The sequence below is a fragment of the Eptatretus burgeri genome, chromosome 4, assembly GCF_056783735.1.
Source record: "Eptatretus burgeri isolate ZD-2024b chromosome 4, Ebu_testis_v1, whole genome shotgun sequence".
NCBI lineage: Eukaryota > Metazoa > Chordata > Myxini > Myxiniformes > Myxinidae > Eptatretus > Eptatretus burgeri.
In genome coordinates this window covers 68,097,568-68,125,207 of record NC_140964.1, presented here as the reverse complement: position 1 = coordinate 68,125,207, position 27,640 = coordinate 68,097,568, and the positions used below count along the sequence as shown (strand labels likewise).

At 43.9% G+C, this 27,640-nt stretch overlaps 1 long non-coding RNA gene across 6 annotated transcripts; it reads left to right on the top strand.

Moving 5' to 3' along the window:
• The first annotated feature begins 625 nt into the window (after nt 1–625).
• Nucleotides 626–27,640, top strand: LOC147028285 (uncharacterized). 6 transcript variants are annotated; one of them, XR_015057508.1, is made up of 5 exons: nt 627–678; nt 12,138–12,187; nt 12,306–13,307; nt 25,382–25,719; nt 25,951–27,640. It is a non-coding gene; the product is annotated as an uncharacterized LOC147028285 (long non-coding RNA). The 6 variants fall into 6 exon arrangements; XR_015057506.1 differs by having other exon boundaries at nt 12,306–12,534; nt 13,190–13,307; nt 25,382–27,635; XR_015057505.1 differs by having other exon boundaries at nt 626–678; nt 13,190–13,307; nt 25,382–27,635.

The window sequence follows — 27,640 nt, the reverse complement described above, 5'->3', positions numbered from 1 at the left end:
TACTTCTGAGGTAAATATGTATAAATGATACTGAGTTTGTGTACAAATATACTTCTGAGGTAAATATGTACAAATGATTCTTAGTTTACGTGTACAAATATACTTCTGAGGTAAATATGTACAAATGATTCTTAGTTTATGTGTACAAATATACTTCTGAGGTAAATATGTACAAATGATACTCGCCGTGCAGAATATGGAGATGCAACATACCATTTACTAAGTAATCCTCAGTGTGCAGAGCAATATTGTGTCGGCTGGTTTAAAATCCTGACAGGAGGACGCAGTTTCGCTCACCTTCGTGCAATGGAGTATGGAGGCCACATTCATCAGGTCAACCAATCCCATTCTGTGTAGACAGAATTTGTCCGAACTTTATATCTTTTTTTATATATATTTATATCTATTTTGACTCTGATGGCTAAACTGTGTGACAACTCCACCACAGTCACCTTTGTCATCATGAGCCCTCAGCTAATTGGCATTACGTCTCCGCCAGTGCTTGGTGACTCATCTGTGCCGATTCCTGATTCATGATGCTCTGTGGTTCCACCAATCAGGTAATCCCGTCCTTTCTTTCTCTCAACCAATCAACGTTGAGGACATTATACATCGTGACTTCACAAGCGAGAGTTTGGAGCTTCTTCTTCATCTGATTTCGGTTTTATCCTGAGGAATGCAAGTCGAAAAGCTTTGATAACGTCTATTTTATTGAAATGCATATTTAAATTTTGTTGTACGAATTAAATGTTTGTTTATTTGAGACAAACGTGCAACTCGTTCCAACTCCTCGAACGTGAATAATGTCGAAAGATTGAAAGGAAAACTTCAAACCGCCGCCCCGTGTCCAATGCCTTCCTGAGGACATGTATTCGTCACAGGGTTGTTTCAGCAAAAAGGATCCAGAATTCTCATCTCAGTCGAGGTTGGACGGTCGAGCGCACGTTTTATGGAGGATGAAACTAACAGGACGAATGGAACCTCGCACGTGGGTTCCTGTCTCTGACTGGATTCGCGTTTGTCGTCACTTAGCTCCATTGACGAACGAGCCGAGCAAGGAGCGTACAGGAAGCATTGACGTGCGGTCGACCGTCTGAAACAAAAACGGATTGGTTCCTCGATTACTGATCCCTCCTAACGTGTGCTCAATGTGTCAGATCGTAAACTATCTGCGACTGAAGAATTTGTCTTGCCTCATGGTTTCACATTCGGTGTCCCGAATCGTAACGTCAAGCGAGAGGAGGTGTGGTGTTTGCAGAGTTCGAGTTTCTGTACGCTCAACTGTTCCAGCACGTACCAGTATCCAATGAGGAAAACGAAGCACTTCACGCCAGACCAGCCAATCTCGCTCACTCCTACTGTGGCATTCCAAACGATTTGGTTAGGACACGTGACCCAAATCCAATCCTGAAATCCAGATTTGCAGACCAGATACAGTAAAGGCTCCGGCGTGGTTATTCTGAATAAGAGTGACTACGTTGAGAAAATGGCTGTGATTTTTTTGAGCAATGTGTCCAAGTTCCAACACCTGGGAAATACAACTGAGCGTGACCACACATCTCGTTTGGAGAAACAAATGTAAAAAAAAAGATTATTGCAACTGCAAACGAGGAGCCCTCTCTGACGAGGTTTACGACACAATTAGACCTGTCGGATCGCAAAGACCTAGGATGTATGGTCTGCCAAAGACTCATAAAGATCGTGTTCCTCTCCGGCCGATCCTTTCGATGACTGGCTCTGCGCAGCATGAACTCGCCAGATGGTGATGTGAACTCTTGCAGCCAGCACTGGACGGTGTCTCAGAACATGTAATTATGGATTCCTTCACCTTCGCCAATGCCATACGATCCGTCGCTCACCTAACCGAGAATTACACAATGTGCTCATATGATATAGCCAGTCTATCTGAGTCTGTCTTTGTTGAATTAATGAATATGGTGACCCGTTCTGTCGAGTTCACTTTCAATGATTCAGTGTACACTCAGATCGATGGTGTAGCGATTCGATCCCCTCTAGGCCCCGTCTTGGCAAACATCTTTGTAGGTTACTGTGAAAAACGTGCCTTTGCAGATCCACGTCCTGGAGTTCAACCCCCTTCCATCTTTTAGCAGTACGTGGATGACATCTTTGCTGTCTTTGAGTCAACCTCAGCATGTAAACATTTCTTGGCATACCTGAACTCTCTCCATCCATCCCGAGAGTTCACCTTTGAGATGGAATGCTCCGGCATACGCCCCTTCTTGGATGTCTTTGTTGAGAAGTTGGCCGACGCTTCTAAAACCGTAGACCGTAAGTCTACTTTTACCAGACAGTATGCAAGGTGGGACTCTTCCAGTTCCTCGAGATACAAGATTGGATTGATTGGTATCTTGGTCAATAGAGCAAGAAAGATCTGCTCCACAGATAAACTCCATGCTGAAATTGAAACCATCAAGACTATTGGTCTTGATAATGGGTGTCCTGAACAGATCATCAATAGATGTTGTCACAAAGCTGGTGGTCCAGGTTAATCCCACCGACCCAATTGTGGTGACGGGTGGTTATCACCGCCAGCCCGGACAGCCGAGCAGTTTTTTTTTCTCTTAATAGGAGGTGGGCACGTTGATCCTTGGAGATTATCACACGCACAGAGGGGTGGGGTGCAATGGCAGAGCGACGGAGACACGGATGAACAGGGGGGTTTATACACGAATCCCACGACAAATACATGGACACAGCAACTTGAAATAAACACGGGAATTTAATGGCAATAGAAATATTTACAAAGAACAATCATCAAAATATAATATGTGAGGTAAATTGAGGCACCTCTACACACAGACTTAAATACAGACAAGGGGAAACAAATTAAAAGAAAATCCTTCCTGTATTCTGGCACTTAGCTTGGTCCAGAGATGGTCTTTATGGAATGTGGAATCGAGGCGCTTCGTCCTGCACGTGTACATGCGCGCGAAATGGCGCCAAGCTGCTCTCACAGCAGGAACGTTCGTCAGGCAATTCATGAGCGGTATTCAACACCAAGGCTCACCGATCGTCGTGCAGCTTCTTCGTCTATCGCGCCTGCCGATACGCTCTTTGCAGAATGGCCCCATCCCCTTCGTTGATATACACGAACGAGGTTCTGAGGTCCGTCCCACGCAACCAGCCAAGAGTTGATGGCCAGCGTCTTGCTCAGTATGTGGCCAAATCACCTCAACATGAATACGAGAATCGTCCAGTGTTCTTCATGCATCAAAGGAAAGCCAGCCGTAAAGCTCTGTTCTTACAGGCCATCTCCTAGCTACATTCTCTCTCGACCGTGTGCGTCCCTCACTCCGCAGTTGTGCATTCCTCCTCATCTCTGAACTCTAACGTCACCGAACAACCGTTCCCTCTTGGGCAAGCTTGCTCGCACCAAACCCGGCAAGGCCTCTGCCTGCGTGGCAAGTTTGGCAAGCTTTTGTTATAGTTGTTGTTATAAAATTGCAACTCCATCTTTACTGGTTTGTAATACAAAAACAAAAGGAAACGTCACAGGTGGGCAATTACATACTGGGGGAACTCATCCTTAATCCCTATCTATTTGACACCGCACCAACCCCCGTGTGGTGACACGGAGAACTTAAGCTCACAGTCTCCCGACTGAATTACATCGAGATGTCTCCGACACGTCCACGGACCAAACAATTCTATTCAATCCTGACTATCCGATAAAATTCCTCCATCTACCCCCACAACCGTAGCAATATGTATACAAATTCCTGAACCCACCTAAGAATCCTATAATCGAACCTGGTAAATGTCCTGCATACCGACATCTACCTTGGAAAGGCAAAGTGTCTCAACGGTTTGAAAACCAGATCAAACAGACAGTGTCCCATTCTTACTATACTGTTAAACCACGAGTGGTTTTTACCACCCACTAGTTGCTTCCGTCAGTCCCAAAAGATGTTCTGCCTGCCTCTCATATAAATAAGATCATTTATGAATTTCAGTGCCAGTGTGATGCTCGGTATGTGGGCCGCACATCTTTGAGATTGAAGGATCGCATTGAACAACACGTCCCTTTGGGGATCGGACAGGGTCAGTCAACCAAACAGAGATAACCAACTCAGGCTTGTAAGAATGTACACAGCACGACAACTCTTCCTTGTACCTCTGCAATTGGTTCCCATTTACTGAATAATCCTCAGTGTGCAGAGCAATATCGTATCGGCAAGTTTAAAATCCTGAGTAGAGGATGCAGTTTAGCTCACCTTCGTGCAATGGAGGCCACATTCATCAGGTCAGCCAATCCCATTCTTTGTCGACAGAATTTGTCCGAACTTTATATCTATTTTGACTATGATGGGTCGACTGTCTGACAACTGTACCACAGTCAATATTGTCATCATGAAAACCAACCCCCTCCTCTGCCTCAAACTAGCCCTCAGCAAATTAGCATTACATTTCTGCTGGTACTTTGGTGATTCATCTCCACCGAATCATTATTCATAATAGTTCATTTCTGCATTCTCATTATTCATGATGCTCTATGGTTCCACCAATCAGGTAATCCCATTCTTTCTTTCTCTCAACCAATCAATGTTGAGGACATTATATTGTAACTTTATAAATGAGTTTGGTGCTTTTTCTTATTAATCTGCTTGCAGTTTTATCCTGAGTGCAACTCAAAAAGCTTTGATTATGTCTATTTTATTGAAATGCAAATTTAAATTTTGTTGTAATAATCAAATGTTTTGAAATCGATCATAATTAAGTTTTGAATCAATTAATTGATTTATCAAAAACTAAAAAATACCGTTTTTGCCAAAGCACATCTTCACTTTTGTCCCCAAATTTCAGTTTCCTAACACAAAGGATGGCTCAGATATCATCCGGACAAACAAACAAACAAGAAAAAGACGTCGTGCAGAACACGATACTTGCAAAATCCACCCCCTCTCCAAAGGTTGCCATGGATATATAAAATTGTCCATTTCATTAATATTAAAATTGACAATCTTAATCAAAGCTCAGGTCAATCGGATGAAATTGATTATTTTTCAGATTGAAATTGATGATTTTATAAGTTTGACCTCAAAAATAGTTGGTCTCCAAATTCAGTGATGTACTATACAATTGCTGCTTAAATTTTAAGTGAATCGGATGAAAATTGACGATTTTCAGAGGGAATTTGATGATTTTAAAAGTTTGACCTTGAATCGACCTTTGACCTTTTGATCTCAAAAATAGTTGGTTTCCCAATACAGTAATGCACCGTAAAATTGCTGTTTAAGTGATGGAACATGCTATTCCTGTTCAAGTGAATCGGATGAAAATTGACTTTTTCAGATAAAAATTGATGATTTCAGAAGTTTGACCTTAAGTGGACCTTTAACCTTTTGGCCTCAAATAGTTGGTTTCCCAATTCAATGACACAATATGCAAATCTTGTTCAAATTTCAAGTCAATTGGATGAAAAATGACAATTTTAGAAATAAGACCTGAAGATGACCCTTGATCTCAAAATCAATCGGCATTGCAGTTGAGACTACCTTGACAACTTGGTGACGTTTCGTGAAGATCGGTTTTAATTTGTAACCTGCAGGCGATTGACAGGCAGACAGAGAATAACAAAATCGACCAACAAATAAAATAACAAAATCTTCGATTTTGCAAGTAACAAGAAAAAAAAAATAATGAGTAAAAACTGAGTACTCCCTTCCTTTGGCACCTGCCAATGATGTCATGCAATGCCTTGATATGGAATTGGGAAGGAGCAGTGTACAACACAATAGGCAAAATCACCTTGTCACAGTCATGTCCAAATATCAGCTTCCTCGCTCAAAAGGAGCCTGAGATATTGCCAGGATGAGAAATAAAATAGATAAGTAATTAATAAATCGATAATAATTAATCAATTAATTGATTAATCAAGCAACAAAAAATACCTTTTTTGCCAAAGCACAAATTTCAGCTTCTAGCTCAAAAGATGGCTGAGATATCCCCCAGACAAACAAACAAATAAGAAAACAAGAAAGAAAACAAACAGAATGAAAACTGAGTACTCCCTTCGGTACGCGGCAATGACATAATGTATCGCCTGGATATGGAATTGGGAAGGAACGGTGTACAATAAATATCCAGAGAGAGTTAACAATAAAGTAGTTTCACAATATAGGAACTGGCCATACTGTAGTCAAATTTTGTCGAGGAAGGCACAAAATACCTTGTGAAGACTTTGGGCCTTGGTGTTTTCAAACGGAGCAATAAAGACAGGATGATCTTTTTGGATATAACATGAAAAGGAAAAAATTGGTAGAAGATCCGTATCCAACCTTTTTTTTCAACATGAAGCTCCGAAAACCAACAAGGACAGTGATGCAAGAGCTGCTAAATGTGATGCGAAAAAGGTAAACAATGTTATGCCATGTCTTTTCTTGGATATTCTGTAAACACCTGTATGGGTACAGCCACACACTGAACAATTAAAAGTTACGGATGTGTTTTTACAAGCCTTGGCTTTCCTGATGACTCGAGTATCAATGTGAAAAATTGGAACAATACTTGTTCTTCAAAGTATGAGGCACCAACTCATCCGACCCCTTCCATATCAAGAAATGAATGAAAGAGCAACTAAGACGTCCAACTGGTCTGTCTTCTACCGCCTCCAAAGGGGCTGAATACTTTTGTAACCATTGAATATTGATTTCGACATGTTTTTTGCAGGTGTTCCTGACATGTGACCTACTTCAACTATAACAGTGTTTCGTTTGATCTCCTCAGTTATGAATAAATAAGTTCATTTGGAAAAATTGTTTCCACATAATTCATAATACATATAAATATGGCATTATTGGTTGGAGCCTGATTGCTCTTCTCCAATGCCTTGATTTCTGATCATCAATTTGGATTCAGACCAGGTCACTACCCTGGACATACTGCTTCTGCTCTCCCAACAATGGATGGAGGTCCTCAATGCCAGACATGAGATCAGAGCCACCTCCCTAGACATATCGTATGCCTTCGATACGGTCTGGCACCCTGCCCTGCTCACCAAACTCTCTCCCTATGGTATTCAAGGACATCTCCACTCATGGCTCGCAGACTTCTTCTCCTTTCGCAGCCAATGTGTGGCCTTTTAATGGAGTTCTCGCATCCCCTCTTTCTATCCAGGCTGGAGTTCCTCAAGGCAGTGTTCTGGGGCAGCAGCCTCTTCACTCTGCAGATCTGGATAAAATCACAAACTGGTCCAACGCATGGAAAATGTCTTTCAAACCTAACAAATCTCACACTCTCACTATCTCTCCGAAAGGACCGTCTGGAATCCCCTCCCCCCCCCACCACCATCTACTTTCTCAACAATCCTCTTAAAGAAGTCCTTTCGTTCAAGCTTTAGGGTCTCACTGTCTGCCATGATCCTTCCGAGGAACACATTTCCAAACTGGCCTCCAAAGCCAGTCGCCGACTGGGCATCCTCCGTCGTGCAAAGTCCTTCCTTGGCACACCTGAGCTCCTGACCACGTGCAAAACTTTCATCTGCAGCCTGATGGAGTACTGCTCTCCCCTCTGAGCTGGTGTTTCCACCTCTCACCTCTCTCGGCTTCATGCTGTGGAAACCAAGACATTTAGGATCATTGGTATCTCCCGCGATGAGGCTGAGTCTTTGGGTCTCTCACGCTTTCACCACAGGCAGGTCAGTGGTCTGTCTGTCTTCTGCCATCTCCTCTCCAGCCTCGCCCCCCTGCTCTGTCTGAGATATGTCCCCCTCCCCCACCCATATTTCCAAAGGGCGCTCAAGGTCCGCCAGCAACCCCCTTCTGGTAAAACTGCCAAAATCAAGAATCACTCATCACCTTCACTCTTTCATTCCTCTTAGTTACTGCCTTTGGAACAAACTCCCACACTCTATTCAATTCCGCTTTTCCCTCCAGGTATTAAAGACAACAGTTCACTACCATCTCTTATCCCCCCCCCCATCCAAAAGCACGATCTGTTCTCCCCCTGCTAACCCACCCCAAACCCACCTCCTTCAAATTCCCATCTTTCCTTCCTGAAAGTCCCTGGAGTGTCCATCTTGATTCCCCTGTGTACCCCAGCCCATCCCTCTCACTTCTACAGATCTCCTAATGTCTCTGTTCCCCACTGTTTTTCCTTCCCTCTCCCACCCCTCTTGTCTCCTGCTCTCCTTGTTGAACGTTCTGTGTGTAAGCTCTCATACGAGCCGCAATGGTGTGCACAAAAAAAAAAAAAAAAATTTTAAGGGGGTGACTACTTTTGCAGGCTATTATCAGATTGTCGAATCATCAGCAAGGTCATGGGATGCATCATTGCAGTTGATGTGAAATCCTTCCTTTTCTCCAACAACCTCATCTCAAATCACCAATTTGGTTTGAGACCAGGTCACTCCACCTTGAACATGCTGCTTTGACTCACCTAACAGTGGATGGAGGACCTCAATGACAGACATGAGATCAGAGCCGTTCCTCTGGACATATCTTATGCTTTTGATGGTGTGGCATCCAACCTTGCTCTCCAAACTCTCTGCCTGTGACATCCAAGACCAACGCCACACATGGCTTACTGACTTTCTCGACTCTCGTAGCCAACGTGTGGTACTCAACGAAATCCCTTCATCTCCTCTCCCTGTCAAGGCTAAAGTGCCCCAAGGCAGTGTTCTGGTCCCACTCCTATGCATGATCTTCATTAATGATCTTTCTGACTCTGGAAAATCCCCTTTATGAATTTGCTGATGACTCTACCCTCTGTTGTGACATCCCTTATCCTTCAGGCAGGTAGGTTGCAGCTTCTTCCATCTTTTCAGACCTTGAAAAATCACAAGATGGTCAAACACTTGAAATATGTCTTTCAATCCTGACAAATCTCAAACACTATCTCTATCCACAAGGACCATCTGGCAACCTCCCTTCCCTCCCAGTCTACTTTCTTAACAATCCTCTTGAGAAAGTTCAGTCACTCAAACTCTGAGGTCTCACTATCGACTATGATCTTTCTTGGGCAAACCACATTTCCAAGTTGCCTCCAAAGCCAGCTGCCGACTGTGGAAACCAAGGCTTTAAAGATTATTGTAATCTCCTGTGATGAAGCCTACCACTTTCTCATCACAGACAGGTCGGTGGTCTGTCTTTCTTCTACCTCCTCCTTTCTGGTATTGCACCCTCCGCTCTTTCTGGTCTCTACCCCACCTCCCCCCTCCCCCTCCCACACCCCAGGTTTCTGCATGGTGCACATGGTCCATCATCAACCCCCTTTGGGTGAAACTACCAAAATCCAGCATCACTGCTCACTTCCATTCATTCGTTCCTTTTTAGTGAAACCAACTTCCGCATTACCTTCTATCTCGTTCTTCCCTACAGGTCTTCAAGCTCACTGTTCACTATAGTCTCAGATCATCTCCCATCCAAAACCATGATCTTTTCTACCCATGTCAATCCCCCCCCCCCCACTCCCAAGCCCACCTCCTTCTAAATTTCCAGTTTTTCTTTCCTGAGTTTTCCTTCTATATCTATCATATCCACCCCATGTGTCCTCTCCTCTCCTGCCCCCCCCCACCCAAATTATTAAAAACAATGTGACCAAACTCTTCAAGAGGATTAAGAAAGTAGACTGGAGGGTTCACCACATGGTATTTTCAGAGAGACGGAAAGAGTGTGACTTTTGTCAGTGATTGCAAGACATATCCAAGTGTCGGAACAGCTCGTGATTTTGTGAATATTTTTTTAATTCATACCTTCACTTCTTTCCATCTCTGCTGGAAAAGACTGTGTTTTCAGTAGCCTTGCAACCTGAGTTTTCTTTGGCTCTAAGTCTTGTGTTTTCACAATTTTAGCTTGCTGATTGAACCTAATGCTGGATGTACTCTACACCTCCACAACAGGACTGACTGCCCCATTTGGGTGTTGGTCCATCGTAATAGTAAAGGCCTACCTGTTATTGGCTAACCTGAAGTTGATTGACTATTATTCTTTCAAGTGAAATCCCATTGTTTATTGCTGTCAGGTTGTTTGGAAATGTGAGCTCACAAGTTTTGCACTTTTAAGCAGTCAAGCCTCAGAACTCCTTTATACAAGCCCACATCAACTACGAGTGTTGATGAAAAGAGAAAGATAAGAGATGTCACAGTTATGTTTGCACTTGTATATTTTTTGGTAATCTTGAGAAGATCAGGAATATATCAGGAGGCGATATAAAATAAAGTTCAACAACATCATTTTTGATAAAATGCTGCATTTTAGGTGGGCAGGCTACCATGGCAGATGGTTAAACGACGACCATAAACTTGTGCTTACTACTTGCTTATTCCAGAGGTGAGAGATGAGTTGAGAGATAATCTAAAGAGTGTGGGTAATTTCTAAAAGGGGCTTCATGGAGTCTATCGGGAACAAAGGAGATCGGAATGTGATGTTTATCCATGCAAGTTCAGAACATGCTTTGCCAGAAATGCATTTGTCATGTTAGAAAAGCCAATACATTTGCCCTGACCTTCCTCCGATTTGCCTGTGGTTATAGAATTGATGAACGGGTGTCTGATTATGGAAAAGCCTGTTATCTTCTGTGTGTATATGTGTGTGTGTGTGTGTGTGTGTGTGTGTGTGTGTGTGTGTGTGTGTGTGTGTGTGTGTGTGTGTGTGTGTGTGTGTGTGTGTGTGTGTGTGTGTGTGTGTGTGTGTGTGTGTGCAAAATTCAAACTTAAAGTTTTTGCTCCCTTAGGCAAGGAGTGTTTCTCTTATCTGCAAAATGGTAAACTTTTTGGAAACTAATTTGGAATTTCTATTCTCTTGCATCCCCTCTTCCTCCCTCCCGACTTTATTTTTCTGAATATATTTCTTTATTTCCCTCCTCCCATGCCTCTCCACCCTCCTTTGTTTAAACCAGCCACCCCTTCCCCAAACTGAGTTTAATTCCCACAAGTAATTTTCCTTCGTGGGTTCAGTTTTTTCTGTTTAAAAGGATTGCCGAATGCTGGAATATCATGAAGTACGATAGTACTCTGTATAGGGGGATGATAGTTGGAAAAAATTGGCTTCCCATTCAATTTAATACAGCGATGGGCATCAAATCCATTATTTATTTTTCCAAACAGCCTTCATTAATTAAATTATCCTGACGTCCAAATGTAATTAAGCACACCTGTTTATTTGTTTAAATTGTGTCCCTTTTGTTGATTAAACCCCAGGTCCCTCCAATGATAATTGGTGGTAGGAGATTACCGGTGGTCACATTCAGTGACAGGTAGCCCGACAAGCCATCGCGTGTTTTGCGACTTGACGTTTCAAATCATGTCACATCTAACACGCATTGTTGATGGACAAAAAGATTGCCATCGCAACGTCACGGTCAGACGCACGGCAGTCCCTCTGGGTGTTATCTCCATCTTTGTGCTTAATACACGAACAGTATTTTTACAAGAACACTGCATCAGATTGCAGGCTCATTGTCTTTGACAGTGACAGAAAGCGAGACATTCACAACAGAGGAAGAAAGTCTTTTCTGTTTTTTTTTTTTTAAGACATTCCTTTAAGGCGTTTCTTTCAGCAGAGTCTGTGTTTGCTTCTGAGCCTTTTGTGCTCTGAAAACATTTCTCACAGTCCCCTCGCGATAGGCCCGGCCTGTACGAGTTTGTTCGGTATGAATAGGCCTGACCCTTGTCGTGCAGGACCTGTACGTGTGGAGAGGACTTTCCGCCATTGTTCCGATCTTAATTACTCCCTCTCAGTCTCGCTTCGTCTACATCGTAGATCGAAAGCGTCATCATGCGGGTATCTCCAGCCCTTTGATCTGTTTAGACTTTCATTGACGAGTCTGTCGAGTTCTTTGAGGAGAAAATGTGGAGATATAATCATAATGGATGTCATAACCCTCTCTTGATTATTAGTGGAAATGGTAAAATGTGAGTGAGGATCCGCTGAGTGGTTACATTTTGTTTTTAGGTAATTTAAAAATTAACCGACGACCAATTATCTTTTGGAGCGGAATCGTGCTCTGCCAACCCACCACCTCCCCCCCCCCCAAAGGGTTTGGCATGGCAGTCTGCCAGTAGTTGCCCCCTTCTGGTGAAACTCCCAAAATCCAGACTCACTGCTCACCTCCACTTATCGATTCCTCTTTTGTACATGAACCAACTGTCACATTCTCTTTGATCTTCTTCCCTTCAGGGCTTCAAGACAGCTGTCCATCACCATCTTCCTCAAGGGATGGCTTCGAGGTACACAGACTCACCTCCAAAGCTGTCTCACCTGGGTTTGAATCCCGGCCAAGCTATAAACCGTCACTCTGGTGTTTCACAGGCAGGGTGATTCATCAATGTGTGTGCTGTCCCTCAGGTGGATATTAAACGGGGTCCTGTCACTCAGCATTCATTAGTTGACGTTAAGGATTGCACAGTGTCCTTCACGACCAGGAAGCAAGATATCGCCGGCACCATGGCGAAATTACAAATTCGTGCCCTAACCAGCAGAGAGCAGCGGCACAGCTGGCATAGCCGCACCCTTAGCTAATTATGCTACCCCGCAACCTTGTGCTGCATACGAACGAAGAAGATCACCATATCAGGTCATCCCTCATCCACAACCATGATCTTTTATGCCCCCATCAACCCTCTCCAAACCCATCTCTTTCCAGGTTTCCAGTTTTTCTTTCCCCCTTTGTGATTTTGAGTTTGCAGATGTATCCATCTTGTTCACACTCTGTGTTCTGCCCTTGCTCTCATTCTTCACTATGCCACTTAATCTTTTAATGGTTCCCCTATCCTGTTCCTCTACCCTGCTGTTTGTGTTCTAAAAGTATAATCTAGATTCGAGATTCTAGAATGTGTTTGAAAAGACAGGTACTTATTTTTTAAATAAAATGTTCCATTAATTTAACCTTGATTTGGCGATTACTGTACGTAGCAAAAACCTTGTCAAGGGGACTTAGTCACTTGTACGATTTTGCCATTGTAAATTGACAGTGTTGTCACACACACACACACACACACACACACACACACACACACACACACACACACACACACACACACACACACACACACACACACACACTCCCTCCCCACCCCTGCCCCCTCCTAAAATCTTGGATCCATCACTTGAAGGTTTAAATGTACAAACAATTAATGAGCTCTGTAAACAGGATATCCAGGCCCGGGATGGAAGGTATGGTCGTGATGATCTACAAACCTGCTCTCTCCCCTCTCCATCTCCCTTCCCAGCTGATGCTCTGGATGGCCAGTCGAGAAGCTGGAAATATTGAATCGTGCAGTGGAGAAGCTGAAATAATTCTTCAGATCTCTTCACCATCGATGGTTTGTTTTGGTGAGTCATCTCCAGGTAAGCTCTCTTTTCGATTTGTCATAAATCTACGATATTCTTTCAACTTTCATCAGTCTATCTCTATTTGAGGGGATTACTTACAGACACAACTCAGTTTGTGGACCCACTCTTCAGAGATGTTTTGGGATTGAAGGGCTGAAACCTCAATGTTGGGCAGTTCCAAACTGATTATCTGGATGGTTATTGAATCAAGTAGTCAGTAGGAGGAAAGGAATCTTCATACCAGAACGTCCTGACATTCTCTCACAATTTGGAGGATTTTTTCCCCATGTTTATCTGTTGGCTGCTCTGAAAGCACCCTTATTCTGGACATTTCCATCTGTCTGTCTGTCCGCGAAACTTTGGTCAAGCCTAAGGGCTAAACCACTCAACCGATTCCAATGGAATTTAGAAGGTAGGACCAATATTTATGGGAATCGAGTGTGCTTTCGACTATGGCACCCCGGGCCCCAGCAACGGCCCTTTAAAGTGGTCAAAAAATCGAAAAAAAAATTTAAAAAAAAAATCGAAAAATCGAGGCTTAGAGTTTTGTGCGTAATCTATCTCGCTCCCTTCATGCCAACTTGCAGCCCTAACAAAAAATATTTGTAGGAGGAGATAGGTTTTGGGTGAGTACATGTCGAACATTTCAGAAACGGTTAATTGCGAATATCTCAAAGAGAAAGAGTCTAATTTTGATGAAACTTGGGTGAAATGTGTACAATGTGGCTGGCATGTACACAAAAATGAATGGTTGCTATGCACACCTCCGTTGCTTAGCAACAGCTAAAATACTTTATCATACATCGTACACTTATTGTGGACTGTACAAAAAAATCAATACCTCCGAAACTGGACCTCCGAGGGACCTGTTTTTTTTGTGCCCAAGGAGAATGTCTTACAGCATCATACTGAACAATATACAAATTACGAAAATTTCTGATACATGCATACTCTTACTTTCGCTAATTTGTACTCTGATCGTCGTGCCGTGGCCATTCGATTGTCAAAGAATGAAATTGATTGATGGCATGTACATGAATATTGGCTCGTCGCGTCGGCCAGCTTTCCATCGAGAGTGAGCAGCCATGTCACCTACCGGCTTGTTCATATTTATTTTTGCTTTACTGAAGGAAGAAGACTTTGATGATTGGCGTGATTGGATGCTGCTGGGTTTTTTTTTTTTTTGTCATAACCCCCCTAATCCCAAGTCCTTTATCCCCTCCTCCAATCCAATCCCAAGTCCTCAACCCCCTCCCCAGTCTGAAGTCCTTAACCTCCCCCCCCGCTCCCAAATCAAATTCCTCGACCCTCACCCCGATATCAAATCCTAAACCTCCCGCCCTGATCCCAAGTCCTCAACCCCATCCCCTTCCCCCTCACCCTGAGTCCTCAACTCCCCCCTCACCCTGAGTCCTCAACTCCCCCTCACCCTGAGTCCTCACCTCCCCCTCACCCTGAGTCCTCAACTCCCTCCTCACCCTGAGTCCTCAACTCCCCCTCACCCTGAGTCCTCAACTCCCCCTCACCCTGAGTCCTCAACTCCCCCTCACCCTGAGTCCTCAACTCCCCCTCATCCAGAGTCCTCAACTCCCTTCTCATCCAGAGCCTCAACTCCCCTCTCATCCAGAGTCCTCAACTCCGTCCTCATCCAGAGTTCTCAATTCCCCCTTCCCCCCCTCAACCTGAGTCCTCAATTCCCCCCTCACCCAGAGTCCTCAACTCCCCCTCATCCAGAGTCCTCAATTCCCCCTTCCCCCTCACCCAAAGTCCTCAACTCCCCCTCACCCAGAGTCCTCAACTCCCCTCACCCAGAGTCCTCAACTCCCCCTCACCCAGAGTCCTCAACTCCCCCTCACCCAGAGTCCTCAACTCCCCTCACCCAGAGTCCTCAACTCCCTCCTCACCCAGAGTCCTCAACTCCCCTCATCTAGAATCCTCAACTCCCCCCTCATCCAGAGTCCAACTCTCCCCTCATCCTGGGTCCTCAACTCCCCCATTCCCTTCTCATCCTGGGTCCTCAACTTCCCCCTTTCCCCCTCATCCTGAGTCCTCAACTCGCCCCTCGTCCTGAGTCCTCAACTCACCCCTCGTCCTGAGTCCTCAACTCGCCCCTCGTCCTGAGTCCTCAACTCGCCCCTCGTCCTGAGTCCTCAACTCACCCCTCGTCCTGAGTCCTCAACTCGCCCCTCGTCCTGAGTCCTCAACTCGCCCCTCGTCCTGAGTCCTCAACTCGCCCCTCGTCCTGAGTCCTCAACTCGCCCCTCGTCCTGAGTCCTCAACTCGCCCCTCGTCCTGAGTCCTCAACTCGCCCCTCATCCTGAGTCCTCAACTCGCCCCTCGTCCTGGGTCCTCAACTCGCCCCTCGTCCTGAGTCCTCAACTCGCCCCTCGTCCTGAGTCCTCAACCTCCTCCTCATTTAGAGTTCTCAACTCCCCCCTCGTCCCGATTCCTCAAACCCTTGCGACCCTGTCTTCAAATCCTCCACACTCCATGTCCTCAACCCCACCGCAACGAAAGTCCTCAAAAGCAAAAAAGAGTTTCCTGCATCATTTCATATTATTTCTTCATTACCTCATTAAAATTGTGGAATATTTAACTCTTCCCCCTCTCCTATCCACCTTGATTCCAATACACAATTTAATGAGAGATGTCCGTGGAAAGTCAATGGAATTGCCACTCTCAAATATGAGTTGCCTAATTGTGTGAATAAATGATCCGAAATTAATTACCTTCTTCTGATGCATATGTGTATATATGTATATTTATATTTATATATATATATATATATATATATATATATATATATATATATATATATATATACACATACGTATATATTGTTTTTTTGTTGTTGGGGGTCGGGCGAGAAGACCATTAGGGGGAGGAAGCTATCTCGGCTCCCATCAGACTCCCTGGAATTGTAGGCCGTCGCACACGGATAATTCTGTGACGCGGCGGGTCGCTTAACTGACCATGGACGCCAATAACTCAACCACGTGACTTAGGGTTCTCCGTCTAGTTAATCCGGTTACCTAAAAATAATCACCTGATTTAATTACCGGGGAACATGCCCTCGGTACGCCTTGTCCGAACCGGATCACTCTACCGGACCGGATCACTTTACCGGATCGGATACAGCCAAGCGACACTGCCAAGGACGTACCGGCTAAGAGGAACGTATTGTTGGGAATAAAGTCCCGGCTAAGCTAAGATTCGGACCATGCTGGATCAATGAAGGAAAAGACAAAACAAGCTGGGAACATTTCTAATAATAATTTATTTACAAGCAGGCGAGGAAGGGTATGTGGTACAATCAATAGATTTATTGGGGTGTGCAAGCAGAGATAGAGAAGAAGGGTGTGGTGCGACAATAAACAAGCAACTTTTGAAAACGGACGCAGAGCAGACTTAACCCGAAAATAATAATAACAATCTTCTGCAAGCTTACTTATATAGACAGGTGCCAGGACACACACACACGCACACACACACACAGACACAGAAAACCCGATGAAGAGGGATTGAAGCAAGACAGGAGAGGAGTTGAGGCTGCGGTCTCTCAGTACCTTGGTATAATTGATACGCGGTACCCGAACGCATCACCAATACGTTTGGGGGGAATGCTCCGTGGCGCGGTACCCCCCTGATGGCTGGCATGTCGTCTCCTGCTTTGGGTGGCTCGCGTCGAGACCGTGGGCGTGAAGGAGGGTAGAGTCAGAGTCGTGTGGGTGGAGAAGAGGAGGAGGAGCCCAGCGATGACGACAGAAAGCGGAGTCGAAGTGATGACAGAAGGCGGAGTCGAGGTCCAGCTTGAGCGGGAGGCGAGGTAGGGCAGAGAGAGAGAGAGAGAGAGAGAGAGAGAGAGAGAGAGAGAGAGAGAGAGAGAGAGAGAGAGAGAGAGAGAGAGAGAGAGAGAGAGAGAGAGAGAGAAGGATCCGCTCGGGGCGGAGGGCCACCCCGAAACTCGGTGTCGTCACCTGAATCGGGCGCTCTGACTGGCCCCGATCCCCTGTGCGGCCATGCCGCGATGGCCGGAAGCAACAACATTCCACTTCCGGCAAGGTGACCCCATGCCACAAAGATGTCTTGCTCCGACCTCACGACATGATACGAATCACCCACACCGAACTCCGCACCATGAATCACCTTGCACCAACCCCCGGGCCATGCCCTGACGACCGGCCAAAAGTGGCGTCAGTCCCGCATGCCCACTCGGGTACCCCGACCAGCGCTGGCCAACACTCCCGCTCCATGTGCGCCAACGTGGCCCGAGCTGTACAACATGCCTTCACCCGATCGCAGCTTCGCTGGCCGTAGAGGTGAGAAAGTAAGATGTTATGGCAAACCCATGCACAGACAGTAAGATGTGTCCATTCGTGCCCGGCTCTGTATGATAACAAAGTGTCGCAAGCGGCACATGGGTGTGCCTTTGAGAGCACGTTCTGTACAACATCTTCCGTTCCGATCCGCCATTACTCACGTGGCCAGCGCTCGCCTAATTCTGCTATCGTGTGCGCGGGACGAAACCCGATCGATATAATTTGTCCAGAAATGGGTTGAAAGGAATGCGCCGCTTGCGCCTTGCACACTCGCATCCCGTGCAACGTGGCGCGGGGTGGCCTTTTCTATTATCGGCATCGGTACATGTTCCGTGCAGCGTGGGTGTCGTGCTGGGTGTGTTTCCTGTCCATTGAGTGGAAATTACCGCTGCATGTGCGTTTGGCAGGCTGTGTTTTCCACAGAGGGGTGTGGGTGTCATGCTTGCTTGGCCTTTGCTGAGGACCCATCTCACAGCGAAGGGCGCATGTGGCTCAGATTTACCTCAGGAATAATCAGAAAAGAAGAGTAGGAATGAAGTTATAAATAAAATGAAGAAGGAATGATGTAAACAAACCTCGCTATGAGATCCTCGCAACGCACGCTCCTGTTGTCCCGCTAGACAAAAGTGAAGGGACGATCTACACGTATATTAATGGAATAACTGTCTTGGGACAACTATCTGTTGGATGCATGCGGTTCCGAAAACTGCAGCAATATATATATATATATATATATATATATATATATATATATATATATATATATATATATATATATATATATATATATATATATATATATATATATATATATATATATACACATACACACACACGCACACGCACACGCACACACACACACACACACACACACTAAAATAATGATGGAACAATGTTTAATTTCTCAGATCATGAGAATCCATCATTCATGATGTGTGACGGGGGGGGGGGGGGGGGACCAACTGGCAAGCGTATTATTATAATAGATAATATTTTATCATACCAGACTTGGTTGTGTAATGGTTATAGCATCTGCTTGGAGTTCGGTGGTTCGAACCCTGACCGAGTCATACCATATGTTTAAATGGAACTGCTTCCTTGCTTGACACTCAACATTTAAACTGCTAGAGCACAGAGCAGTTCCTTGTAAGACAATTCGTAGTCTTATTAGCCCGTCCCCCGCTGCGCAGGGGATGGGGTTTTGCAATCACTTCTGTGTGTCTGTCCATGCCATAACTTTTTTACCATTTCAGCTTTTGTCATCAAATTTTCAACAAAGCTTTATTATGAGAATATGGAGACGACAAATTAATAATTTGGTAAATAGGTGAAAAGGTCAACGTCACACAAAATTGTCAATTTTCAACCTAAAATTTTAAGAACTTGCATATTATGTCACTGAGTTGGTTCAACAATCAAAAGCTAGAAGCCAATTGTTTTTTGTTTGTTTTTAGATGAAAAGGTCAAAGGTCAAGGTTGCATAACGTGTCAGGCATATCAATATCAGTGTCCCAATTCATCAAGAGTAACCTGTGTTCTGTCAAGAAGGTCAAAAGGTCATGGTCATAAAATCATCAATTTCCATTGGACTTGAAATTTGAACAGGATTTGTATATTGGGTCACTAAAGCCTTTTGCTTTTGAGGTCAAAAGGTCAAGGTCGCCAAAAATCGTCAATCTTGTATTTTTCAAAAATCATCAATCATCTTGGATTATTTTTACCTCCACCACCGAAGGTGAAGGAGGTTATGTTTTCACCCTTTTCTGTCTGTCTGTTTGTTTGTTTTTCTGTCTCTGTGCAGGATATCTGAAAAAGTTGTGGACTCTCCCAATAAAATTTGGTGGGCAGGTTGGGTGTGTCACCACGACAAATTGTTTTGATTTTGGTGAAGATCCTAATCCCGATCTAGATTTGGATATGAGAATTGTTTAATTTTGTGAATGATTCTTCACCATTGAGAGATCGAGCCAGAAACTATATATAGCATGATATTTCAAAAATGTATTGGGCCCGATATGTTCTCATGGATCAGGCATTATGTGGCGGAGGTCTGCGCTCTCCCGGGTGCCCTTCTAGTTTTAGCTGTTTTCATCATGTTTAGCAGACGGAAGAAGAAAAAGTCTGAATACAAAACAGATGTGGATGGGCTTTGCATTTTCAGATGTTTTCTAGTTGTAATTACTTCGACCACCGAAGGTGAAGGAGGTTATGTTTTCACCCCTTTTCTGTCTGTCTGTCTGTTTGTTTGCCCGTTTATTTGTTTGTGTGCAGGATGTCTCAAAAAGTTGGGGATGGAGCTGCATGAAATTTGATGGGCAGGTTGGGTGTGTGATAAGGATGAACTTATTCGATTTTGGTGAAGATCCGGATCCGGATCCGACTACTAGAATATTTTAAGTGATTCTTCACCATTAAGAGATGAGGCTAAAAATGAAATGTAGCACGATATCTCAAAAAGTTTTCAACGGATTCGGACGAAACTTGGTGGACACTTTGGGTGTGTGGCAAAGAATTGATTCGATTTTGGTGAAGATCCGAATCCAGATCCGGATCTGATAATTTTTAAAGTGATTCTTCACAATTTAGAGATCGGGCTCAACTAATATATAACACGATATCTCAAAAAGTTGTGGACGAATTCTGATGAAACTTGGTGGACAGGTTAGGTGTGTGACAAGGAAGAATTGATTCGATTTTGGTGAAGATCTGAATCCGGATCTGGATACGAGAGTTATTTGATTTCAAAGTGATTCTTCACCATTGAGAGATAGGACCAAAATGATTTATCGCATGATATTTCAAAAACATATTGGGCCAGATATATTCTCGTGGATCAGGCATTGTGTATTGGAGAAGTGCCCTTCGAGTTACAGCTCTTTCCGACTTTTTTTAACTTTGCTTTTATGTTCAGTGAGAATGATGTTCGTGTAATTTTATTTTAACCAATTATTTCTACCTCTGCCACAAATGGTGGCCTGGGGTTATGTTTTCACCTATTTGTTTGTTTGCCTGTATCTGAGAAGGATATCTCAAAAGGTTATGGACGGATTTGGACGAAACTTGGTGGACATGTTGGCTGTGTGATAAGGGTGAATAGATTAGATTTCGGTGAAGATTCGGATCTTGATTTGAGAATTTTGTGAGTGATTCTTCACCATTGAGTGATGAGGCCAAAAACTATATTTAGCGTGATATCTCAAAAAACTTATGGACGGAATGGGACAAAACTTGGTGGGCAGGGTGGTGTGCGACAAGAATGAATTGATTTGATTTTGGTGAAGATCCGTATCCGGATATGAGAATTTAAGTGATTCTTCAAAATTGAGAGATGGGGCGAAAAAAAAACATGAGACAGCATGATATTTCAAAACCTTGTGGACAGGTTATGGCAAAACTTGAATGAGTTGGGAAGGTGACAAGAACAAGCTGATTAGATTTTGGTTCAGATCCGGACCAGATCTGGCCTATTAGTGGGATACAAAACATGTACTGTTCAGCCTCGTGGAGGTATGCACTCCACCGAGTGCTGATCTAGTTGGGGTATCGAAGATATCAAGGATTACAAGTATTCCAAAGGAAATTATGCGCAGGAGGATGGTGCTCATTTTGCCGACCTTGGAAGGATGACAGGCTGAGTCAACCCCCTGGTGTTAATTCAGTGGCAAACGTGGCTTGAACTCAGGACCCTAGGATCCCAAATCACCACCCTAACCGCTTGGCCAACACCATGCTAAACCTATATCCTATTGTTTCGGTTCCATCTGTTATTATACTTCTTCTTCCCCCTACTTTCACACGTTTATTCTCTTTTAAATTCGTTTTCTACGAGAACCTTTTAAATATAGGGCCACCAACCCTTGGATATTTTTAAAATCATAACTATGACATCATAGGTCATGTGGCATGGCAGCCATGTTGGAAAAAAGGAAAAACTTTGGACATCTTGGAATCCACTGAACGAAAAAAAAATTCAAACTTGGCACATGTCAGGAACGCACTAACAGGAAAAACATTTGATAATGATGATGTCATCAGAGCCTTCATGATGTCATAATTAGAAGTGTTGATCACTTTATCTGATCAGTGTGAAATTTTTTGAGGGTCATCTACGAAGAAACTTGTCTAAAATTAAATTCATGATGTCATCTGTGACTCGGATTGGCAGCCATAATTTTTTTGAAAAAATAGCCTTCAAAAATCTTCTCTGAAATGGCTGAACAGATTGAGGCAAAACTTTACAGTTTTGATGAACTATCCATGTGGAACAAAAAGTATCCCAACTATGATGTCACTGATGACATGGTTTACAGCCATGTTGGATTTTAGCAAAAACCTTGAAAAATCATCTTCTCTCAAACCGCCAAACCGAATGACACGAAACTTTAACTGTGTCATCGACTGCCCTTTAGGATATACGATTGATCACTAAAATGTCATCGGTCATGTGGTTTTGCAGACATTTTGGATAGATAAACGAACCTTAGCCAATCAAAACGAAACTTCATAGACGTGATCGCAAGTTAGAAACAGGTGAAAAAAGAACCTCCGTCCGTCTACCGGATGCGTAACCGATCTTGCATGAGTGACCATGCAGAAAAAACAAACCCCCCTCGTGCAAGGTGTAAAGATCCACCTTTTCGTGAACGCCACAATAAACATTTGATACGTCTGCTGTTCAAGCACTTCAACTACATGAGGTTTGCCAAAGTACAAAGACTGTTGTACAAAAGACATATACATTTACGTATGTTAAACTTCTGTCATATTTGTTTACATAATAGATAGATGAGCACTTAACCAACTTATCATGTGCATCTCAGATCTAACAGTCAACTCCAAAAGTCAGGCAGGTGGAAAGTGTGTGTGTGTGTGTGTGTGTGTGTGTGTGTGTGTGTGTGTGTGTGTGTGTGTGTGTGTGTGTGTGTGTGTGTGTGTGTGTGTGTGTGTGTGTGTGTGTGTGTGTGTGTAAGATATACATGACAAAAACTATACATCCCTTGTGCATCAGTCAGTACCAGCTATAAATCTAGTTCCGAAGCGTTTTACTCCCTGAGAGCTATTATCGTGTAAAACGGGACGTTGCTCTTGACAGCAAGCATTTATTCACAATCTCAGATAACACAGTGAGTTATCTGTGATTGTGAATCATAGTGTCAAGAGCAGCATTTCTGTCATACCCATAATGCATTTGGAAAAGCTTGTGCAATCTGGATGACACATTAAACATTATCTTCACAATGAGCTCAAACTCGCTGGGAAGCTTGAACGTACATCATGTAATGAAGCACAAGGACATTGGAAGACATCGCAATAATTTTTACATGAATTGTAAGGACGTTCATATAGGTAATGAATATAAATCAACATGATGTATGGGAATCGAACCTGGATTTTTCATTTTTCTTCAATGGAAGGTGGCTCATGGAAAAGCAAGGTCAAACTGACAGTGGGACAAACATTAAAGGAATTAAGGAACAGGAAAGAGGAGAGGGAAGAAAGGGAGGAAAACTGAAGCCAGCAAATAAGACAGTTGAATTGGAAAAGGTTAATTTGGCAATAAAGGTCATGGGTCAAAATTGGGGATGACGAGACATTGTGGTGCACTGCTTGTTTGATTGAAGTCCAGGAGGGAAAAGTGAGCCAGAACAGCCTCTGGAAGGTGGTTGGACTGATGGGAAAAGTGAGGAGTAATAGAGTTGAGGTGTGCAAACAATATGGATTTTGGAAGTTTAACCAGGGTGGGGTTACTGGAAGAACGCATGTATCCTGGACTAGATAGAGGATCGGAGGCTGAGAGAGTGGGGGCAGGAGGGGGAACATTGAAGATGAGACGGCCTTGTAAATGAGTAATTCTGATTTTCCAAAAAAAGACTTGGATCAGCAGAGGATGCCAGTCTCTGGCTGGCTTTGAAAGCCAGCTTTGCCATGTAAACAGTCCAGAAAAGGACATGGCAGATGATGCGACGGAGAAGTTCAGGAGATAACCAAGGAAATAAGTGAGTTCGCTTGACGATCATTTCAGAACGACAGTATCGTGTGAGACTGCAATCCAGAGTTTAAGGACGTGTTCCGTTTCTCAAACCAGAGTCTAATAATTTCTAGATCAGCAAAGAGAGATGCAGCTGCTGTCTGCCACTAAGGATTTACGTAGTCGGCCTACATAGGCTGGCAGGATGGTTTGGAGGTATGTGCCTTTGAGCTGTCAAGCCTGAGTTTTAATGTCAACCCACCATATACCATCACCTGATGTTTCGCAGGCAGGAAAGTTCATCCCTGTGGGTGCCATCCCTTAGAAAGACATTAAGCCAAAAGACACGTCCATGCCAGCACTTGTATTGTTTGAACATCCACTGGTAGTTGGTGGATATTAATCCCTGGTGTCCTTTACGAAGAATCGGAAAATTTATCGCCAGCACCGAACCAAATTGCAAATTCCTGCCACCATCAGTCGTACATCAGGCTTGGCTATCCGGTTCATGATGCACTTGGGCCAAAAACTCTCCCTGGCCAACTCCACAAGGTGGGAATAATTTGGGTCATTAACGTAGTTACAGTAGTAACATAGTAAGAAAGACAGACACCCTCGAAGGAATCGAAGATTTCTTTGTTTTGTATTTTATCCCCCTTTCTAGTTGTTGCAGGGAATGATGAATGATGTAACTGCAATCAGGATAAAGTTTAAAGAAGCATCCAAGACAAGCCCCCGTTCTGGGCTGCTCCCACTGGCGCGGCGACATCACCGCTTTGTGGGGAAGCCCGTGCGGTCTCAAAAGCCTATATAGTGCTTGAAAGGATTTGTGGTTTTTCCTCTTCTAAGTACCTGGATCCCGGCAGCAATTTGGCCGACGTGTGCCATGCTCACCGAGTTAGCAAAGGAAAAGAATGTTGCATTTCTGGTCTTAATCTGCTGAAAGAAAAGCACCTTCCAAGCTGAGACACTGTCAAATTGTACATTCTGCCTCGTCCACCTGCACTTAAACGTCTCGCTTGACGACATTTCACGACAGAGTAATGCTCTTTAATCCACCTTAAATACAACCGCTTAACCATAAATTGAGCTTGTCGGCGTGCCGACGTTTGATAATAATACGAGATAAAACCTGGATAACACTGTATCTATCCTGACGCAGTTCCTTGACGAGTAAATTAATGAATTTGTGAATTTGTTTCTCGAATTAGTTCCTCAAGTGTAGGTTTGTGTGTATTCATCTCACGTGGTAAAGGGGGAATCCAAATCCCATGCTGTGTCGGAATCCCCCATTAAATGACATGGAATCTTCCACGTGTCTTTAATTCTTGGTTCAAATCCGAGACGGGGATTTCGAGCCGAGTCTGAATTTGTGTGGAACACCGTGCAGGTGGGATTTACCTGCAAGACGATGATACGAATTATGAAGGATATTTGATTGCCATGTCACTTTTTACAATCAGAGATTTTTTTGTTGTTTTTTTTTTTAATCTCAAAACGGCTAAATGTCCTTACGGAAAGCCTAAAACCGTAAAACGTTAAACGTGAGTAAGGTTTTGTTTTGCGTGCAATCGTTTTCTGTCATTATTTTTATTCCTTTCTCATTTGATGAAGGTATTCCAACGCAAGGAAACACACACTGTGGGAGGAGGTCGTTTGAACCATCATGCCTGTGCTTTATCCATGCCCCGATTAATTGTATCTGCTGGTTTATTTGCTTCATTTCACTGGGGGGAGGAGAGGAGACTAGCACAATAACATCACTAGTGTTTTAATTTTATTTCTATTTTTATTTTTCATAGAGTGCAAGAATCATCTTCACAGACTGCAAGAAGAACAAACAAATCGGTGCCTGCAGAAATTAGACCACCGTGTACATTACGAGCACTGATGTAAAAACAGAAACTGTCATATGCTGGACACATCATGCGTGGATAAAACAAAGGTCTGGAGAAGTCAACCATGCTGGGTATGCTTGAGGGAAGAAGAGGACGCGGCACACCTTGTCCGTGCTGGAGCCTGGATGGATGGCGTAAAGGCTGCAAGCAAGCTGTCTCTGCTGGAACTATGGATGTTTGGAGAAATCTGATTCAGAATGTCACCAGAAGTTGGACACGACTTGATGGAACCAGATAACTTGGTAAGTATTTTAATTTTGTTTTTGGTGGGAATGAAGAGGATATCAGCCATCCGTACCCAAGGTATCACCAGCCAGTCCTGTCACTATCAATGTACCAGAATATCCCCAATGCTTCTAGGTACATAATCTAATTCCAGTTTGAACCTCACTTTTCTGTTTCTGCTGACACTACCTTTCCATGCATTAACTACTCTCTGCCTTACTACCATCCTATCTCTCCTCTTACATGAGGTACCACACAAGAAATGTTTCACAAACCATCGAGGTTGCTCAAGAAGTGTGTCAGAAAAGGGGCAGCGAGAGTGTTTCCTGCGATTCTTCGTAGCAGAACAAATAAAACACTTCTTGTGTTTGTCAACAGGTTCCGCACCACTCAAGCGCACTTCCCTGTTCTTAATTAGCCTTGCCCGTCACTCACCGACCACCTTGTCTCGAGTCTCTGAAAGTCATGGGAGACGGCGAAAGCCTGTGCAGAAGCATGGCGTGGATGGTTTTTCTCTTCCATTTCAGGCCCCGGAGCTTCGGCCATCGTCAGGTTCTTGGTGCGTGCTTAAGAAGGGACTGAGCTAATCCCCCAAGAACAACACCGCCGAGACGAGAGCCAGACGGTATCACCTGTTAGAAACAGGAGTCTCATGTTAATACAAGGGAACTTCCTTGTTTTCTTTGCAAAAACAAAAGGAACTAGTGTTGTCTCGTTGTTTTGGTAACCTTTGAGAAAATCGCCGCAGCCGAGAATACTACGAGAAGAAATGATCCTTAAGTGAAAACACACTCACTGCCTGGAATTAAACGTCACTCAATAAAGTATGGAATTTGCAGTGGACAATAATTATTATTTTTAACGTTGGAGGATGATTAGCTATCAGAAGCAGGTGCATTTGAGATGTCATTCATCTGTATCTAGAAATCTGTTTGTGCGAATGTCTTGAGTTTTGTTGCAAACTGGATGTCTTTATGAGGATTAAGAGATGTGAGAGATTTGTTTTTTCATATTATGTGTGTACTTGCAAACTGTTGGTGGACTCTCAGGGTGAGCTGTCTAGCCCAGGTTCGAATCTCGACTCGGCTATAAACCGTCAGCCTGGTGTTTTCGCATACAGGTGTGCCATCGGACGTTTCACCCGAGTACCTGTCTGTCAGCACTGGGACTTTGGTGGACGTTGTCATACTGTCTTTCACGAAGAGTATGCCAGTTATCATGGGCACCGTGAACAAATTAAAAAAATCCCTGCCACAGCTGTATGTCAGATCTGAACATCCATTTTCAAGAAAGACAGCCAGAATCGTCCCCCTCCCACCTCGCAGACCAACCCCAAAAAGTTTGAATAATGGGAGTGTTAAAAAAAAAGAAGAGGAAGCTGTGGACCGTTATTGCAGAACTGCATCTTGCAATATTGTTTGCCCTTGGCCCTTGAGACCTGAATGTTCCAACTTTGTGCTCAGGTACCACACTGTGCTCTCTGGTGGTGTTGGACTTTCGCCAGGGATTTGGAATTGGGCTAGGATGCTGGCACATATGTACCAGGGAATTGCTGTCATCCACAAGGAAAATTCTAGCAGACAGGACACCCAGCATAGCGTCCCTCCAAAGGATGACGACACTGATACAGCAGCCTACATGTGAAGCACCTGGGGTGACAGTTTCAAGTCGAGGCAGACATTGAACCCACATTCGTCACCTGGAAGGTGAGTGTGGTACCTCTAAGCTATCCCCTCCAGCCTTGATCTTCATTAATAGCCGATTAGGAGTGAACTATAATGAACCATGTCATAATTTTTCTTTGCATAAATAATGCAGAATATATAATTTTGATATTTTATGTTTGCTTTGGTGTGCCTGCATGCCATTTGTAGATGTAGATATGTTCAACAGACTGTATCCCATTATATAGAGGAAATGCCAATTAAAATATTCTGA